At 43.3% G+C, this 19,370-nt stretch overlaps 1 protein-coding gene across 2 annotated transcripts in view; it reads left to right on the top strand.

Annotated features, from left to right (window-relative positions):
- plxnb3 (plexin B3) overlaps positions 1-19,370 on the top strand; it is a 153,573-nt gene that overhangs the window by 15,022 nt on the left and 119,181 nt on the right. The window contains exons 1-2 of one of the 2 annotated variants that reach the window (XM_075475876.1): positions 2,393-2,498; positions 13,663-13,726. The gene's annotated coding sequence lies outside the window, so the exon portion shown is untranslated. Of the gene's footprint in view, positions 1-2,392; positions 2,499-13,662; positions 13,727-19,370 lie in introns of those variants that run through there. The other variant, XM_075475875.1, reaches the window with a different exon arrangement.

The following is a 19,370-nucleotide window of genomic DNA, read 5'->3' as shown; positions in this document are numbered from 1 at the left end:
GTGTGTGTTACAGTATGTGTTACAGTGTGTGTGTTACAGTGTGTGTTACAGTGTGTGTGTTACAGTGTGTGTGTTACTGTGTGTGTGTTACAGTGTGTATGTTACAGTGTGTGTGTGTTACTGTGTGTGTGTTACAGTGTGTGTGTTACAGTGTGTGTTACAGTTTGTGTGTTACTGTGTGTGTGTTACTGTGTGTGTGTTACAGTGTGTGTTACAGTTTGTGTGTTACTGTGTGTGTGTTACAATGTGTGTTACAGTTTGTGTGTTACTGTGTGTGTGTTACTGTGTGTGTGTTACTGTGTGTGTGTTACTGTGTGTGTGTTACAGTGTCTTTTGATGTGTATTTCTGTGTGTTACTCTTTTTATTACTGTGTGTATTACTCAGTGTGTTACTGTGCGTATTTTTGTGTATTTCTTTGTGTTACTTTGTATTTCTGTGTATTTCTGTGTGTTACTGTGTATTTCTGTGTATTACTCAGTGTGTTACTGTGCGTATTTTTGTGTATTTCTTTGTGTTACTTTGTATTTCTGTGTATTTCTGTGTGTTACTGTGTATTTCTGTGTGTTACTGTGTATTTCTGTGTATTTCTGTGTGTTTCTCTCTCTGTGTATTTCTGTGTGTTTCTCTCTCTGTGTATTTCTGTGTTTTACTGTGTATTTCTGTGTATTTCTCTCTCTGTGTATTTCTGTGTGTTACTGTCTGTATTTCTGTGTATTACTCAGTGTGTTACTGTGTATTTTTGTGTGTTACTGTGAGTATTTCTGTGTATTTCTCTCTCTGTGTGTTACTGTGTATTTCTGTGTATTTCTGTGTGTTACTGTGTATTTCTGTGTATTTCTGTGTGTTACTGTGTATTTCTGTGTATTTCTCTCTCTGTGTATTTCTGTGTGTTACTGTGTATTTCTGTGTGTTACTGTGTATTTCTGTGTGTTACTGTGTATTTCTGTGTATTTCTGTGTATTTCTCTCTCTGTGTATTTCTGTGTGTTACTGTGTATTTCTGTGTATTTCTGTGTATTTCTCTCTCTGTGTGTTACTGTGTATTTCTGTGTATTTCTCTCTCTGTGTATTTCTGTGTGTTACTGTGTATTTCTGTGTATTTCTGTGTATTTCTCTCTCTGTGTATTTCTGTGTATTTCTGTGTATTTCTCTCTCTGTGTATTTCTGTGTATTTCTGTGTATTTCTGTGTGTTACTGTGTATTTCTGTGTGTTACTGTGTATTTCTGTGTGTTACTGTGTATTTCTGTGTATTTCTGTGTATTTCTCTCTCTGTGTATTTCTGTGTATTTCTGTGTATTTCTCTCTCTGTGTATTTCTGTGTGTTACTGTGTATTTCTGTGTGTTACTGTGTATTTCTGTGTATTTCTGTGTATTTCTCTCTCTGTGTATTTCTGTGTGTTACTGTGTATTTCTGTGTGTTACTGTGTATTTCTGTGTATTTCTGTGTATTTCTCTCTCTGTGTGTTACTGTGTATTTCTGTGTATTTCTGTGTATTTCTCTCTCTGTGTATTTCTGTGTGTTACTGTGTATTTCTGTGTATTTCTCTCTCTGTGTATTTCTGTGTGTTACTGTGTATTTCTGTGTATTTCTGTGTATTTCTCTCTCTGTATTTCTGTGTGTTACTGTGTATTTCTGTGTATTTCTGTGTATTTCTCTCTCTGTGTATTTCTGTGTATTTCTGTGTATTTCTCTCTCTGTGTATTTCTGTGTATTTCTGTGTATTTCTCTCTCTGTGTATTTCTGTGTATTTCTGTGTATTTCTCTCTCTGTGTATTTCTGTGTATTTCTGTGTATTTCTCTCTCTGTGTATTTCTGTGTATTTCTGTGTATTTCTCTCTCTGTGTATTTCTGTGTATTTCTGTGTATTTCTCTCTCTGTGTATTTCTGTGTATTTCTGTGTATTTCTCTCTCTGTGTATTTCTGTGTGTTACTGTGTATTTCTGTGTATTTCTGTGTATTTCTCTCTCTGTGTATTTCTGTGTGTTACTGTGTATTTCTGTGTATTTCTCTCTCTGTGTATTTCTGTGTGTTACTGTGTATTTCTGTGTATTTCTGTGTATTTCTCTCTCTGTGTATTTCTGTGTATTTCTGTGTATTTCTCTCTCTGTGTATTTCTGTGTGTTACTGTGTATTTCTGTGTATTTCTGTGTATTTCTCTCTCTGTGTATTTCTGTGTGTTACTGTGTATTTCTGTGTATTTCTCTCTCTGTGTATTTCTGTGTGTTACTGTGTATTTCTGTGTATTTCTGTGTATTTCTCTCTCTGTGTATTTCTGTGTGTTACTGTGTGATGGAGGAAGTCTCCTCTGCGAGGCACAATGAGCTGTTTTTACCCTCCTGCTGTTCCCATTTCCTTCCCTGTGACGGCCTCTTCCTCAGTGCGTTCTCTGTCTGTCGGCTGCTCTACTCGTTCGGTTCTCTAACAGAACCTCTAACAGAATCTTTTTCTGTTCTGGATCCCGTCTCCAGAGGACTTTGGAGCGGCTCAGAGCAGAAGGTGAGCAGAGTTTGTTGTAAATGTGGAAGCTGAGGGCTCAGGCAGGTGGAGGTTGGATCAGAACAGGAAGCAGAGTCATGATGTCACACTGTACTGAAGACTGGTGTGAACGCTGGGTGCTGATAGGCTGAGAGGAGCACCATACCCCAGGATCTAAGGAGGAGGAAACTAAGGAGGAGGAAACTAAGGAGGAGGAAACTAAGGAGAAGGAAACTAAGGAGGAGGAAACTAAGGAGAAGGAAACTAAGGAGGAGGAAACTAAGGAGGAGGAAACTAAGGAGGAGGAAACTAAGGAGAAGGAAACTAAGGAGAAGGAAACTTGAGGAGGAGGAAACTAAGGAGAAGGAAACTAAGGAGAAGGAAACTAAGGAGGAGGAAACTAAGGAGGAGGAAACTAAGGAGGAGGAAACTAAGGAGAAGGAAACTAAGGAGGAGGAAACTAAGGAGGAGGAAACTAAGGAGGAGGAAACTAAGGAGAAGGAAACTAAGGAGAAGGAAACTTGAGGAGGAGGAAACTAAGGAGGAGGAAACTTGAGGAGGAGGAAACTTGAGGAGGAGGAAACTAAGGAGGAGGAAACTAAGGAGGAGGAAACTAAGGAGGAGGAAACTTGAGGAGGAGGAAACCTGAGGAGGAAGAAACTAAGGAGGAGGAAACTAAGGAGAAGGAAACTAAGGAGAAGGAAACTAAGGAGGAGGAAACTAAGGAGGAGGAAACTAAGGAGGAGGAAACTAAGGAGAAGGAAACTAAGGAGGAGGAAACTAAGGAGGAGGAAACTAAGGAGGAGGAAACTAAGGAGAAGGAAACTAAGGAGAAGGAAACTTGAGGAGGAGGAAACTAAGGAGAAGGAAACTAAGGAGAAGGAAACTAAGGAGGAGGAAACTAAGGAGGAGGAAACTAAGGAGAAGGAAACTAAGGAGGAGGAAACTAAGGAGGAGGAAACTAAGGAGAAGGAAACTAAGGAGAAGGAAACTTGAGGAGGAGGAAACTAAGGAGGAGGAAACTAAGGAGAAGGAAACTAAGGAGGAGGAAACTAAGGAGGAGGAAACTAAGGAGGAGGAAACTAAGGAGGAGGAAACTAAGGAGGAGGAAACTTGAGGAGGAGGAAACTTGAGGAGGAGGAAACTAAGGAGGAGGAAACTAAGGAGGAGGAAACTAAGGAGGAGGAAACTTGAGGAGGAGGAAACTTGAGGAGGAGGAAACTAAGGAGGAGGAAACTAAGGAGGAGGAAACTAAGGAGGAGGAAACTTGAGGAGGAAGAAACTAAGGAGGAGGAAACTAAGGAGAAGGAAACTAAGGAGAAGGAAACTAAGGAGGAGGAAACTAAGGAGGAGGAAACTAAGGAGGAGGAAACTAAGGAGGAGGAAACTAAGGAGGAGGAAACTTGAGGAGGAGGAAACTTGAGGAGGAGGAAACTAAGGAGGAGGAAACTAAGGAGGAGGAAACTAAGGAGGAGGAAACTAAGGAGGAGGAAACTAAGGAGGAGGAAACTAAGGAGGAGGAAACTAAGGAGGAGGAAACTTGAGGAGGAGGAAACTTGAGGAGGAGGAAACTAAGGAGGAGGAAACTAAGGAGGAGGAAACTAAGGAGGAGGAAACTTGAGGAGGAGGAAACCTGAGGAGGAAGAAACTAAGGAGGAGGAAACTAAGGAGAAGGAAACTAAGGAGAAGGAAACTAAGGAGGAGGAAACTAAGGAGGAGGAAACTAAGGAGAAGGAAACTTGAGGAGGAGGAAACTAAGGAGAAGGAAACTAAGGAGGAGGAAACTAAGGAGGAGGAAACTAAGGAGGAGGAAACTAAGGAGAAGGAAACTAAGGAGAAGGAAACTAAGGAGGAGGAAACTTGAGGAGGAGGAAACCTGAGGAGGAAGAAACTAAGGAGGAGGAAACTAAGGAGAAGGAAACTAAGGAGAAGGAAACTAAGGAGGAGGAAACTAAGGAGGAGGAAACTAAGGAGAAGGAAACTTGAGGAGGAGGAAACTAAGGAGAAGGAAACTAAGGAGGAGGAAACTAAGGAGGAGGAAACTAAGGAGGAGGAAACTAAGGAGGAGGAAACTAAGGAGGAGGAAACTAAGGAGAAGGAAACTAAGGAGGAGGAAACTTGAGGAGGAGGAAACCTGAGGAGGAAGAAACTAAGGAGGAGGAAACTTGAGGAGGAGGAAACTAAGGAGGAGGAAACTAAGGAGGAGGAAACTTGAGGAGGAGGAAACCTGAGGAGGAAGAAACTAAGGAGGAGGAAACTAAGGAGGAGGAAATTAAGGAGGAGGAAATTAAGGAGGAGGAAACTTGAGGAGGAGGAAACCTGAGGAGGAAGAAACTAAGGAGGAGGAAACTTGAGGAGGAGGAAACTAAGGAGGAGGAAACTAAGGAGGAGGAAACTTGAGGAGGAGGAAACCTGAGGAGGAGGAAACTAAGGAGGAGGAAACTAAGGAGGAGGAAATTAAGGAGGAGGAAACTAAGGAGGAGGAAACTAAGGAGGAGGAAACTAAGGAGGAGGAAACTAAGGAGGAGGAAACTAAGGAGGAGGAAACTAAGGAGGAGGAAACTTGAGGAGGAGGAAACTAAGGAGGAGGAAACTAAGGAGGAGGAAACTTGAGGAGGAGGAAACTAAGGAGGAGGAAACTAAGGAGGAGGAAACTTGAGGAGGAGGAAACCTGAGGAGGAGGAAACTAAGGAGGAGGAAACTAAGGAGAAGGAAACTAAGGAGAAGGAAACTTGAGGAGGAGGAAACTAAGGAGAAGGAAACTAAGGAGGAGGAAACTAAGGAGGAGGAAACTAAGGAGGAGGAAACTAAGGAGGAGGAAACTAAGGAGAAGGAAACTAAGGAGAAGGAAACTAAGGAGAAGGAAACTGAGGAGGAAGAAACTAAGGAGGAGGAAACTTGAGGAGGAGGAAACTAAGGAGGAGGAAACTAAGGAGGAGGAAACTAAGGAGGAGGAAACCTGAGGAGGAAGAAACTAAGGAGGAGGAAACTAAGGAGGAGGAAATTAAGGAGGAGGAAACTAAGGAGGAGGAAACTAAGGAGGAGGAAACTAAGGAGGAGGAAACTAAGGAGGAGGAAACTAAGGAGAAGGAAACTAAGGAGGAGGAAACTAAGGAGGAGGAAACTTGAGGAGGAGGAAACTAAGGAGGAGGAAACTAAGGAGGAGTAAACTAAGGAGGAGTAAACTTGAGGAGGAAGAAACCTGAGGAGGAGGAAACTAAGGAGGAAGAAACTAAGGAGGAGGAAACTTGAGGAGGAAACTAAGGAGGAGGAAACTAAGGAGGAGGAAACTAAGGAGAAGGAAACTAAGGAGGAGGAAACCTGAGGAGGAAGAAACTAAGGAGGAGGAAACTTGAGGAGGAGGAAACTTGAGGAGGAGGAAACTAAGGAGGAGGAAACTAAGGAGGAGAAAACTTGAGGAGGAGGAAACCTGAGGAGGAAGAAACTAAGGAGGAGGAAACTAAGGAGGAGGAAACTAAGGAGGAGGAAACTAAGGAGGAGGAAACTAAGGAGAAGGAAACTAAGGAGAAGGAAACTAAGGAGGAGGAAACTAAGGAGGAGGAAACTGAGGAGGAGGAAACCTGAGGAGGAAGAAACTAAGGAGGAGGAAACTAAGGAGGAGGAAACTAAGGAGGAGGAAACTTGAGGAGGAGGAAACTAAGGAGGAGGAAACCTGAGGAGGAAGAAACTAAGGAGGAGGAAACTAAGGAGAAGGAAACCTGAGGAGGAGGAAACTTGAGGAGGAGGAAACTAAGGAGGAGGAAACTAAGGAGAAGGAAACCTGAGGAGGAGGAAACTTGAGGAGGAGGAAACTAAGGAGGAGGAAACTAAGGAGAAGGAAACTAAGGAGGAGGAAACTAAGGAGGAGGAAACTAAGGAGGAGGAAACTAAGGAGAAGGAAACTAAGGAGGAGGAAACTAAGGAGGAGGAAACTAAGGAGGAGGAAACTAAGGAGGAGGAAACTAAGGAGGAGGAAACTAAGGAGAAGGAAACTAAGGAGAAGGAAACTAAGGAGGAGGAAACTAAGGAGGAGGAAACTGAGGAGGAGGAAACCTGAGGAGGAAGAAACTAAGGAGGAGGAAACTAAGGAGGAGGAAACTAAGGAGGAGGAAACTAAGGAGGAGGAAACTAAGGAGAAGGAAACTTAGTTAAATGAACAGTCTGTAGCTCAGAGTTAAAGGAACAGTCTGTAGCTCAGAGTTAAAGGAACAGTCTGTAGCTCAGAGTTAAAGGGACAGTCTGTAGCTCAGAGTTAAAGGAACAGTCTGTAGCTCAGAGTGAAAGGAACAGTCTGTAGCTCAGAGTGAAAGGAACAGTCTGTAGCTCAGAGTGAAATGAACAGTCTGTAGCTCAGAGTTAAAGGAACAGTCTGTAGCTCAGAGTTAAAGGAACAGTCTGTAGCTCAGAGTTAAAGGAACAGTCTGTAGCTCAGAGTGAAAGGAACAGTCTGTAGCTCAGAGTGAAATGAACAGTCTGTAGCTCAGAGTTAAAGGAACAGTCTGTAGCTCAGAGCTAAAGGAACAGTCTGTAGCTCAGAGTGAAATGAACAGTCTGTAGCTCAGAGCTAAAGGAACAGTCTGTAGCTCAGAGTTAAAGGAACAGTCTGTAGCTCAGAGTGAAAGGAACAGTCTGTAGCTCAGAGTGAAATGAACAGTCTGTAGTTTGTTAACAACAGAGCTGTGTTCCTGCTGCTTTCAGCTCCACGCTGGGCCTTTAAACGACTGCTCTGGCTTCAGATTACAGACGGCGGAATAACGTGTTGTCGCCGCATCACGGTCTGACTCACACTGGGTGTCTGTGAAAGGGTATAATTGGTATCTTGGAGAGCAGCTGTCTCCATTCACCAGCTTCTGTTACACCCCCGACTTAGAAACACACACCTTAAATCTTTGCTTTGGTTCAGCTGCAGACCGACACAAGCGGAACATTCACACAATAAAAGAAGAACTTCATACAGCTGGGGCGGTAAAAACCCAAATCAGAAGACAAAATGAGAAATGAAGACTAAAATAAATGGGTGATTCTTCATTTCCTTTGACTTTACTTCCTGTTAGCAGTCTGAACTCAGCATGTTTCCTGTTCTGCTTCGTCTCATCTGCTAACAAACATCATTTCTGCATCTCACACTGGAAAAAAAACAAAGTCTTACCAAGTATATTTGTCTCATTTCTAGTCCAAATATCTCATTACACTTAATATCAGACACAACTGCCTAACAAGCACCATTTCAGCCAGATATAGGGACTTGTTTGAAGACAATACATCTGAAATATCTTGTTAGATGAAAAAGTCTTAAACAAATTGTTTTGAGTCACATATCATATGAAACAAGCTTTTTTTTTTACATTTGAAGAGGTTTTTAAGCTAATTTCAAGATCACTTTTATCTCAAAAGTCCTAAATATCACATTTTATTTCAAGAAATCTTGATAAGCCGATTTTCACTAGTTCCATTGGCAGATTTTTTTGCTTATTTCAAGCAGAAACGTCTTTTATTTGTTGTTTTTCTTGCTTATTTTTGGAGGGGCATTTTTTCCAGTGCAGATCTGCAACACGTCCCATAAAAGTCAGGACAGAGAACCTTCTCCCAACACGTTCTGACAGCGAGGACACCGAGTGAGCGAGTAACCCGACTATCATGAAAAAAGGACATTTCTGAATGAACAATTGGTTTCATGATTCTCTTCAAAGAATAAAAATGGAACATGAAAGAAGAAGCATTAAAATACATAAAAGAATATAAAGAGAAACAAATAAAATCATTTAAATTAATTTAAAAACCAGCAACAGTCCAGATAAGTTCAAAGATAGCGTGCAGATTTCATGCATAGACACATGAGAACAGAAATGTCTTTAACCTGGATTTAAAAATGTCTCCATTTGGTGAAAGTTTAATCTCCACTGGCAGTTTGTTCCACTTGTTTGCAGCATAACAGCTAAATGCTGCTTCTCCATGTTTAGTCTGGACTCTGGACTGGACCAGCTGACCTGAGTCCTTGGATCTAAGAGCTCTGCTGGCTTTATATTCTCTGAACACATCACAGATTGTAAACCATCAGCAGGCTTTTAAAATCTATTCTGTGACTGACTGGAAGCCAGAGTAAAGATTTTAAAGCTGCTGTGATGTGTTCAGATCTCTTAGTCCGGGTTAAAACTCCAGCAGCAGCGTTCTGGATGAGCTGCAGATGTTTAATGCTCTTTGTGGGAAGTCCAGTTAAAAGAGCGTTACAGTGATGGAGTCTGCTGGAGATGAATGCATGGATGAGTTTCTCCTGGAAACCTTTAATTCTGTTGATGTTTCTGAGATGGTAAAAAGCTGCCTTGGTGACAGCTTTGATGTGGCTGCTGAAAGTCAGATCTGAGTCTATCAACACTCCGAGGTTACCGACTCGCTCAGTGATTGTAAGGTCCCGAGTCTCAAGATATTTACCAACGCTGACCCTCTTCTCTTTGCTACCAAACAGAATGAGCTCAGTTTGGTCTTCATTTAATTGTAGAAAATTCTCTCTCATCCAGGTGTTTACTTCCTGCAGACACTGACACAGAACGTCTGCTGGGCTGCAGTCGTCCGGTGACAGAGACACATAAAGTTGTGTATCGTCTGCATAACTGTGATAATTGATGTTAAAATTCTGCAATATCTGACCCAAAGGGAGCATATACAAGTTAAAGAGAAGAGGTCCAATAATTGACCCCTGGGGGACTCCACAAGTCATGGCCACTCGCTCAGATTATGAATCTGAGCTGCCAACTGTAACAAAATAACTCCGGCCTTCTAAGTAGGACCTGAACCAGTTAAGGACCGCTCCAGAAAGTCCAAGCCAGTTTTTCTCTGATAAAGTTGTGTATCGTCTGCATAAAGTTGTGTATCGTCTGCATAACTGTGATAATTGATGTTAAAGTTCTGTAATATCTGACCCAAAGGGAGCATATACAAGTTAAATACAGCTGGAGGCTGCTGCTGGTTCGCTGGTTCGTTGGGTTTAACCCTGACCCTGGGCTGGGTCCGGGGTAAATGGAGCTTTAACGGGTTCGCAGGTCAGATGTCTGGATCCAGACTCGGATCACATGTTCACAGCAGGTGTAAACGGGAGCTGAAACTGAGCTGATCGTTTTCTACCTGCAGCACAGATCATGCACTCAGAGAATCCTTCACAAACGTGTTCAAATGTGTGCTCCATATATGCAGATTAGAGTTGTATATGTGCTCCATATATGCAGATTAGAGTTGTATGTGTGCTCCATATATGCAGATTAGAGTTGTATGTGTGCTCCATATATGCAGATTAGAGTTGTATATGTGCTCCATATATGCAGATTAGAGTTGTATATGTGCTCCATATATGCAGATTAGAGTTGTATATGTGCTCCATATATGCAGATTAGAGTTGTATATGTGCTCCATATATGCAGATTAGAGTTGTATGTGTGCTCCATATATGCAGATTAGAGTTGTATGTGTGCTCCATATATGCAGATTAGAGTTGTATGTGTGCTCCATATATGCAGATTAGAGTTGTATATGTGCTCCATATATGCAGATTAGAGTTGTATGTGTGCTCCATATATGCAGATTAGAGTTGTATGTGTGCTCCATATATGCAGATTAGAGTTGTATGTGTGCTCCATATATGCAGATTAGAGTTGTATGTGTGCTCCATATATGCAGATTAGAGTTGTATATGTGCTCCATATATGCAGATTAGAGTTGTATATTGTGTCAGTTTGCTGAGTTTCAAACATCAGATTAACTCCAGAGATTAGTGAGCGAAGGCAAACCGCCCAGTCTGCTGCTTTAATGGACCGGATCATCGGAGAGCCCGTTTAATAACAAGTTTACATTTTTCTGAGCAGAAATGACATGAACCACCGGCTGTTGGGTTCTGTTGGGCTCTGTTTGGTTCTGTTGGGTTCTGTTGGGTTCTGTTGGGTTCTGTTTGGTTCTGTTGGGCTCTGTTGGGTTCTGTTGGGTTCTGTTGGGTTCTGTTTGGTTCTGTTGGGTTCTGCTGGGTTCTGTTTGGTTCTGTTGGGCTCTGTTGGGTTCTGTTTAGTTCTGTTGAGTTCTGTTGGGCTCTGTTGGGCTCTGTTGGGTTCTGTTGGGTTCTGTTGGGCTCTGTTGGGTTCTGTTTGGTTCTGTTGGGTTCTGTTGGGCTCTGTTTGGTTCTGTTTGGTTCTGTTGGGCTCTGTTGGGTTCTGTTGGGTTCTGTTTGGTTCTGTTGGGCTCTGTTTGGTTCTGTTGGGTTCTGTTGGGCTCTGTTGGGTTCTGTTTGGTTCTGTTGGGTTCTGTTGGGTTCTGTTTGGTTCTGTTGGGCTCTGTTTGGTTCTGTTGGGCTCTGTTTGGTTCTGTTGGGTTTGTATGTGAAGTTCTGATCCAGTCGTAGCTGTTATTGGCTGCTTTTTCTTCTCTGATTGGCTTCTTAGACACAGAGGCTCCACCCCCTGGTTGCAGTCCAGAGTCCAACTTGTGGTTCAGGTCCAGGAAAGATGCTTTTGGTTATAATATGTCTGCATATGGATCATGTTGGATCGAGAGTTCAAAACCAGGACCAGAGTCTGGACAGAACCAGAGAACGTGTTCTGTCTTCAGGGAACACTGAAACATTCGGGACTTGTTGCTATTAAGCTGAATAACTTTTAGTTATTTAAATGTTTGGAGTTTAGGCTTTTTCAGCTGCTGATGGTGATGTTCAGTCTGTGATTCTGTAGGTTAGTTCAGGGTTCTGGGTTATTCTGGGTTAGTGATACAGGTTTATGGATCCTGATGGTTCTGAGAGCTCAACAACTTTCTGCTCGTCTTCAGACAGAATATTTGGAAAACTGATTTTTTTCCTGGTTGTTTTCCTCTTTTGGTGGAAGAACAAACCTTCTTGTTTGTAGAACTGGAACCGGTTCTTCTGCTTCCTGACTGAACACTGAGCCGAATGTTCTGGGTGACGACACTTTTCCTCTGATGGATGAATGGACTCTGTGTGTCTGCCTGAGACCTCTTGGCCTCACTTCCTCTGACACACACTCCAGATATCACTGCCCCAGCAGGGCCTCCGCAACCCAGAACCAGAACCTGGTGAACACCATCGGTCAGCAGCTTCTCTGACCCGCTTTTATCTTCTGGTTCTGGTTCTTTGTCCGGTCTCAGAACTCAGAAATGAGATTCAGTTTTTAACAAACTTGAATTTTCTGTCATTGCTGCTTCTTTCATGGTCAGAAGTCACATTAGATTTGGTGTTTTTGTGCAGTTCCTTTAATATCTGTGTGAAATCCCAGTTTAGTGTTGATGATTCTGAATGGAACAAACCCTCTGGATCTGATCCTTTGGACCAGAACCCTCTGGATCTGATCCTTTGGACCAGAACCCTCTGGATCTGATCCTTTGGACCAGAACCCTCTGGATCTGATCCTTTGGACCAGAACCCTCTGGATCTGATCCTGTGTCCTGACGGGACCTTCTCTGTTGCATAAATGAGCATTAAAATATAAATTGAAGTGAGAGATGTTCATATCTGAACCTGTTCAGACCTGAACGACCTCTTTAACTCTCAGATGCATCAGTGAGTCCAAACTGTTTGTTATCATTTCATATTCCAGCTTTTCCTCAGAAAACAGCTTATTGGTATCGTGCCATTTAAAATTAAAATGTTTGTATTACCAGCTTCCATAGGTGTGTTTAAATGCCCCGTATTCACTCAGCCATCCATATCATTAAATTCAGGCGTTCCAATCACCTCCATGTGTATAAATTCATGTTGTGCATTTTTCTGTTTTAATCATTTTTAAAAAAGAAATGATTTCAAATATGAAATCATTCTATTCACCGAATTATGATACCAAATATATTACAAATGATTATTCCTAACCAAAAACAGCTCTCTGATCATCATCTTTTCTCAAAGACTTGCTGGTTTATGTGTTTTACAGCTCAAAGGTCATATAAACAGACGTATAAACACATATATTCTGCATGTGCGCTGTAAACAGTAATTCTTCCAACATCTGAAGTTATTTAATGAACAAACATCAGACAGAAGCCTGAAAACTTTCATCCTGTTTAACTCAAACATTTGGTCACTGATGGGATAAACCTTCCTCACAGACCAGAGGGAGTTTTTCTCCCTGCTTTTGGTCTTCCAGGCCCAGCTGCTGCCTTCAGTCCTTAAACACCTGAGAGAATGAAGCCTGTCACCTGCCCGTCTGATTGGCAGCAGGTGGAGCCACAGCTGAGGGTCATTAAAGGCACGATTCACTGTTTCTGACACGCTGTCCACCTTCATTCCTCTCAGAGAGGAACTTTCCTCAGTTTAACCCGTTTCCACAGTTACACACCTGTCCAGAGGGGGCGTTAATCAGCCGGACGGGTCGGGGGCCTGAAGCTCGATCTTAAAGGTGTGTGCAGGTTAGAGAGAGAAGGAGCTGCTCCCTCATATCTGCAGTGACTGATCACCTCATTAACTCGCTATGCACCCGCCACACAAACAGGAAGTGATTCATGGCCTGACCTCAGCGGCGGCCTTGGAGGCAGATGGCTGCCGGCTGAGATCCAGGTTTCCTTCCTTTTTTTTTTTTGGGGGGGGGGTCTACGCATCACATTTTTTTATTTTTTTTATTTTTTTATTTTTATTTTTTTATTATTATTATTTTATTTTTTCTTTTCTTTTCTTTTTTTTAAATTTTTTTTATTATCCAGGTTTCCTTCCTTTTTTTTTGGGGGGGGGGGGGTCTACGCATCACATTTTTTTATTTTTTTAATTTTTTAATTTTTATTTTTTTATTATTATTATTTTATTTTTTCTTTTCTTTCTTTTCTTTTTTTTTAATTTTTTTTATTATCCAGGTTTCCTTTCTTGTCTTTGTAATGAGTACAGCCAGTCAGAAGGGAGCGCACGTAAACACACCTGGATGCACGTGCACGTGGACAGGCCGGCCCTGTTCAGGTGTTGTGGGTCAGCCCAACAGAACCGTTAATAAACAGTTTGATCAGCTGTCTGATGGGTCAGCGCTGAGGTTCTGCTGCTGAGAAGGTTTTATCAGACTCTGTAAATACATCACACTGAGGTTCAGATATCTGTTATCCATCAGTTTATCAATAACAGATATCTGTTATCCATCAGTTTATCAATAATCTGTGATTATTCTGATCAGAACCAGAACCCACGCAGAACCGGATCTGACGTGTTTCTGTGTTCCTGCAGGAAACGCCTCCTGATGAAGAAGGATCCTCCTCCTCATCATCACAACAGCAGGTCGCCTCAACAGGTGGGTGCAGCTTTTATTTACCACACGGTTACCGTGGTAACCAGTGGCGTCACAACTCCTCGCCGAGCGCATCGGGCACAAGAGTAAAAACAACCGAGTTTTCTTTGAGTTTCTGTCAGGATTCCAGTTTTACTGAGATTAATACCAGGATGATCACCGTGGTGTGATGAACAACATCTAACCTGAGGAGGGCATTAACAGCGGGGGGCGGGGCAGAAAATCAGATGTTAGAAACCTGGAGTAAAAGGACAGAATCTGATTCAAGAGAATAAAAAAGTAGAAAGTTTCTGGTTCTACAGAACATTCCCACTACAACCCTGTTTTATTATTTATTTTATTTTGTAAAAGTATGTCACTCACAGGCTTTTATTTTGTAAAAGTATGTCACTCACAGGCTTTTATTTTGTAAAAGTATGTCGCTCACAGGCTTTTATTTTGTAAAAGTATGTCACTCACAGGCTTTTATTTTGTAAAAGTGTGTCACTCACAGGCTTTTATTTTGTAAAAGTATGTCACTCACAGGCTTTTATTTTGTAAAAGTATGTCACTCACAGGCTTTTATTTTGTAAAAGTATGTCGCTCACAGGCTTTTATTTTGTAAAAGTGTGTCACTCACAGGCTTTTATTTTGTAAAAGTGTGTCACTCACAGGCTTTTATTTTGTAAATGTATGTCACTCACAGGCTTTTATTTTGTAAAAGTATGTTGCTCACAGGCTTTTCGAAATTAAAGCCTGTGAGCAACAGACTTTTCTTCTTCTCTCACCTGAACTCTCTTCCATGGTCACCATGAAAAGCTGCTCTGAATCTGCTGAATCTGAAGGTCGTGTTTCAGCCTTTGTGTGACAGATCAGTCATGTGATCTGTCATGTGATCAGTCCAAGCTCAGAGTCTCAGAGTCTCAGTCTCAGCCTCTGGAATGAGTTTCTGTAAATCACCGTCAGACTCAGACAGATGACTTTAATAAAGCTGTGATTTGATTCTCAGCTTTCTGTCACTAATGAGCTTCCGTAGTTTGTGTGCCACAGTGGAGCTGCAGCTTGTTCCTCGGGAGATGATGAATAAAGTTGGGTTGTATGTGGGACATGCCACCTCCCTCCTCACCCAATTACTGGGCCTCACCTCTCACCTCCCCCCTCCCCCGCATCATTACTCCGCCTGGTTGGTTTCGCCTCTCTAAACGCTCTCCCCCTTCAGAGCCTCTTCACTCGTCCTCCATCCTTTGTTTCTGCTGGAAGCCTCAAATACCTGGAACACACAACGTTTATATAACCTGGTATAAATAAGGGTTAGGCCCCGCCCACAGGACGGAGAATCACATACCTGTTTATATAACCTGGTATAAATAAGGGTTAGGCCCCGCCCACAGGACGGGGAATCACATACCTGTTTATATAACCTGGTATAAATAAGGGTTAGGCCCCGCCCACAGGACGGAGAATCACATACCTGTTTATATAACCTGGTATAAATAAGGGTTAGGCCCCGCCCACAGGATGGAGAATCACATACCTGTTTATATAACCTGGTATAAATAAGGGTTAGGCCCCGCCCACAGGACGGAGAATCACATACCTGTTTATATAACCTGGTATAAATAAGGGTTAGGCCCCGCCCACAGGACGGGGAATCACATACCTGTTTATATAACCTGGTATAAATAAGGGTTAGGCCCCGCCCACAGGACGGGGAATCACATACCTGTTTATATAACCTGGTATAAATAAGGGTTAGGCCCCGCCCACAGGACAGGGAATCACATACCTGTTTATATAACCTGGTATAAATAAGGGTTAGGCCCCGCCCACAGGACGGAGAATCACATACCTGTTTATATAACCTGGTATAAATAAGGGTTAGGCCCCGCCCACAGGACGGAGAATCACATACCTGTTTATATAACCTGGTATAAATAAGGGTTAGGCCCCGCCCACAGGACGGAGAATCACATACCTGTTTATATAACCTGGTATAAATAAGGGTTAGGCCCCGCCCACAGGACGGGGAATCACATACCTGTTTATATAACCTGGTATAAATAAGGGTTAGGCCCCGCCCACAGGATGGAGAATCACATACCTGTTTATATAACCTGGTATAAATAAGGGTTAGGCCCCGCCCACAGGACGGGGAATCACATACCTGTTTATATAACCTGGTATAAATAAGGATTAGGCCCCGCCCACAGAACGGAGAATCACATACCTGTTTATATAACCTGGTATGAATAAGGGTTAGGCCCCGCCCACAGGACGGAGAATCACATACCTGTTTATATAACCTGGTATAAATAAGGGGTTAGGCCCCGCCCACAGGACGGAGAATCACATACCTGTTTATATAACCTGGTATGAATAAGGGTTAGGCCCCGCCCACAGGACGGAGAATCACATACCTGTTTATATAACCTGGTATAAATAAGGGTTAGGCCCCGCCCACAGGACGGAGAATCACATACCTGTTTATATAACCTGGTATGAATAAGGGTTAGGCCCCGCCCACAGGACGGAGAATCACATACCTGTTTATATAACCTGGTATGAATAAGGGTTAGGCTCCGCCCACAGGACGGAGAATCACATACCTGTTTATATAACCTGGTATAAATAAGGGGTTAGGCCCCGCCCACAGGACGGAGAATGTGTTGTTTCAGCAGTTTGTTGTCAAACAGAAGGAACAAAGTTCGGTTCTGTCCAAGAGTCCTGATCCAGAGTACGGATCTGGTCAGGAGGTGAGGTTTTCCTGTGGTTAGGTGGTCAGGTGGTCCTGTTTTTGTTTTTGTTTTTGTAACTCTTTTTTCTGTTGTTTATGTTGTTGCTTGTGTTGTTGATGCTGTTGTTGTTGGACTGTCAGTGATTTTATGGCTCTCTGGGGACGCTTTGGTGAAGAGTTTCATTCTGAGGAGACTGATTCATCAGGACTTTCCTTTGTGTGTGCGGTCGTAAATTGTGGAGTGAACAGAATATAAATCGGTTTTAATTGGCGGCGTTTTAATGCAGAAATATAAAGTCACATCATGGACACCAGCTGGCCACACACTCACCAGTTTCCCTGTCTTTGTGAGGACCCTCAGCCCCATCCCGCCTCAGTTCTGAACCAGAACCGGCTTTCTAACTTCAGATCCGAACCGAAGCAACACCAAGAGGACCCCCAGTCCCACCTCAGGCTGTGTGTGAGCAGTGCATGAGAACAGCAGCGCATGTGAGCAGCAGTGCATGTGACCCTGTGTGATTAATATTACATGAGGCTCCTGATGGGTGCTGGACAAACAGCTGAGCTCCAACACACACACACACACGTGCACACACGTGCACGCATGAATCAGAGCATGTTGTTAGACACACACACACATATTTTACCGGCAGCGTTTGTGTCAGATAAGACGATGTTGACACAAGCTTTGTCTTCACGTAGCATTAAACATTAGCGGTTACCACGACAACCGGAAAACTGCAGCGCTCACCTGCTGTGATCCGTCAGCTGTGGACCAATCAGGCGTCAGCAGACATAAACTTTCCCGCTGCTGTCACATTCACATCCAGCTGTTCAATACTGACATATAATGATCAGCATCATCAGCATTAATCCTGACACATACATATATATATATATATGTATGTTCTGGTCCAGGTTCTGGTCCAGGTTCTGGTCCAGGTTCTGCTCCAGGTTCTGCTCCAGGTTCTGCTCCAGGTGATCTGAACCTCATCTGAGCTCATATGAAACATACGGACTTCCACCTCCTGAAGGGTCCAGATGTTTCCAGTCCAGTTTATTCATACAGAACCAGTTTGAATAAATGAAGTCATGTCAGACCTCATCCCGTCCTGGGCGTGCACAAAGTGACAGTGGGGGGAAAAACGTGAAGAAGCCTCCATCAGAACCAGAACCAGGAAGGGGTCCTGTTAGGGTTAGGGTTACCCTACTCTTTAACAGGGTTAGGGTTAGGGTTACCCTACTCTTTAACACGGTTAGGGTTAGGGTTAGGGTTACCCTACTCTTTAACAGAGTTGGGGTTAGGGTTAGGGTTACCCTACTCTTTAACAGGGTTAGGGTTAGGGTTAGGGTTAGGGTTACCCTACCCTTTAACAGGGTTGGGGTTAGGGTTAGGGTTACCCTACTCTTTAACAGGGTTGGGGTTAGGGTTACCCTACTCTTTAACAGAGTTAGGGTTAGGGTTACCCTACCCTTTAACAGGGTTGGGGTTAGGGTTACCCTTCCCTTTAACACAGTTGGGGTTAGGGTTAGGGTTACCCTACTCTTTAACAGAGTTGGGGTTAGGGTTAGGGTTACCCTACTCTTTAACAGGGTTAGGGTTAGGGTTAGGGTTACCCTACTCTTTAACAGGGTTAGGGTTACCCTACCCTTTAACAGGGTTGGGGTTAGGGTTACCCTTCCCTTTAACACAGTTGGGGTTAGGGTTAGGGTTACCCTTCCCTTTAACACAGTTGGGGTTAGGGTTAGGGTTACCCTTCCCTTTAACAGGGTTAGGGTTAGGGTTAGGGTTAGGGTTAGCCTACTCTTTAACAGAGTTGGGGTTAGGGTTAGGGTTACCCTACTCTTTAACAGGGTTGGGGTTAGGGTTACCCTACTCTTTAACAGAGTTAGGGTTAGGGTTAGGGTTACCCTACCCTTTAACAGGGTTGGGGTTAGGGTTACCCTTCCCTTTAACACAGTTGGGGTTAGGGTTAGGGTTACCCTACTCTTTAACAGGGTTAGGGTTAGGGTTACCCTACTCTTTAACAGGGTTAGGGTTAGGGTTACCCTACTCTTTAACAGAGTTGGGGTTAGGGTTAGGGTTACCCTACTCTTTAACAGGGTTAGGGTTAGGGTTAGGGTTACCCTACTCTTTAACAGGGTTAGGGTTACCCTACCCTTTAACAGGGTTGGGGTTAGGGTTACCCTTCCCTTTAACAGGGTTAGGGTTAGGGTTAGGGTTAGCCTACTCTTTAACAGAGTTGGGGTTAGGGTTAGGGTTACCCTACTCTTTAACAGAGTTGGGGTTAGGGTTAGGGTTACCCTACTCTTTAACAGGGTTGGGGTTAGGGTTACCCTACTCTTTAACAGAGTTAGGGTTAGGGTTAGGGTTACCCTACCCTTTAACAGGGTTGGGGTTAGGGTTACCCTTCCCTTTAACACAGTTGGGGTTAGGGTTAGGGTTACCCTACTCTTTAACAGAGTTGGGGTTAGGGTTAGGGTTACCCTACTCTTTAACAGGGTTAGGGTTAGGGTTAGGGTTACCCTACTCTTTAACAGGGTTAGGGTTAGGGTTACCCTACCCTTTAACAGGGTTGGGGTTAGGGTTACCCTTCCCTTTAACAGAGTTGGGGTTAGGGTTAGGGTTACCCTACTCTTTAACAGGGTTAGGGTTAGGGTTACCCTACCCTTTAACAGGGTTGGGGTTAGGGTTACCCTTCCCTTTAACACAGTTGGGGTTAGGGTTAGGGTTACCCTTCCCTTTAACACAGTTGGGGTTAGGGTTAGGGTTACCCTTCCCTTTAACAGGGTTGGGGTTAGGGTTAGGGTTACCCTTCCCTTTAACAGGGTTGGGGTTAGGGTTAGGGTTACCCTTCCCTTTAACAGGGTTAGGGTTAGGGTTACCCTTCCCTTTAACAGGGTTGGGGTTAGGGTTACCCTTCCCTTTAACAG

Source organism: Odontesthes bonariensis, chromosome 10 (genome assembly GCF_027942865.1).
Source record: "Odontesthes bonariensis isolate fOdoBon6 chromosome 10, fOdoBon6.hap1, whole genome shotgun sequence".
NCBI classification, from domain to species: domain Eukaryota; kingdom Metazoa; phylum Chordata; class Actinopteri; order Atheriniformes; family Atherinopsidae; genus Odontesthes; species Odontesthes bonariensis.
This window is presented reverse-complemented; position numbering and strand designations above follow the sequence as displayed.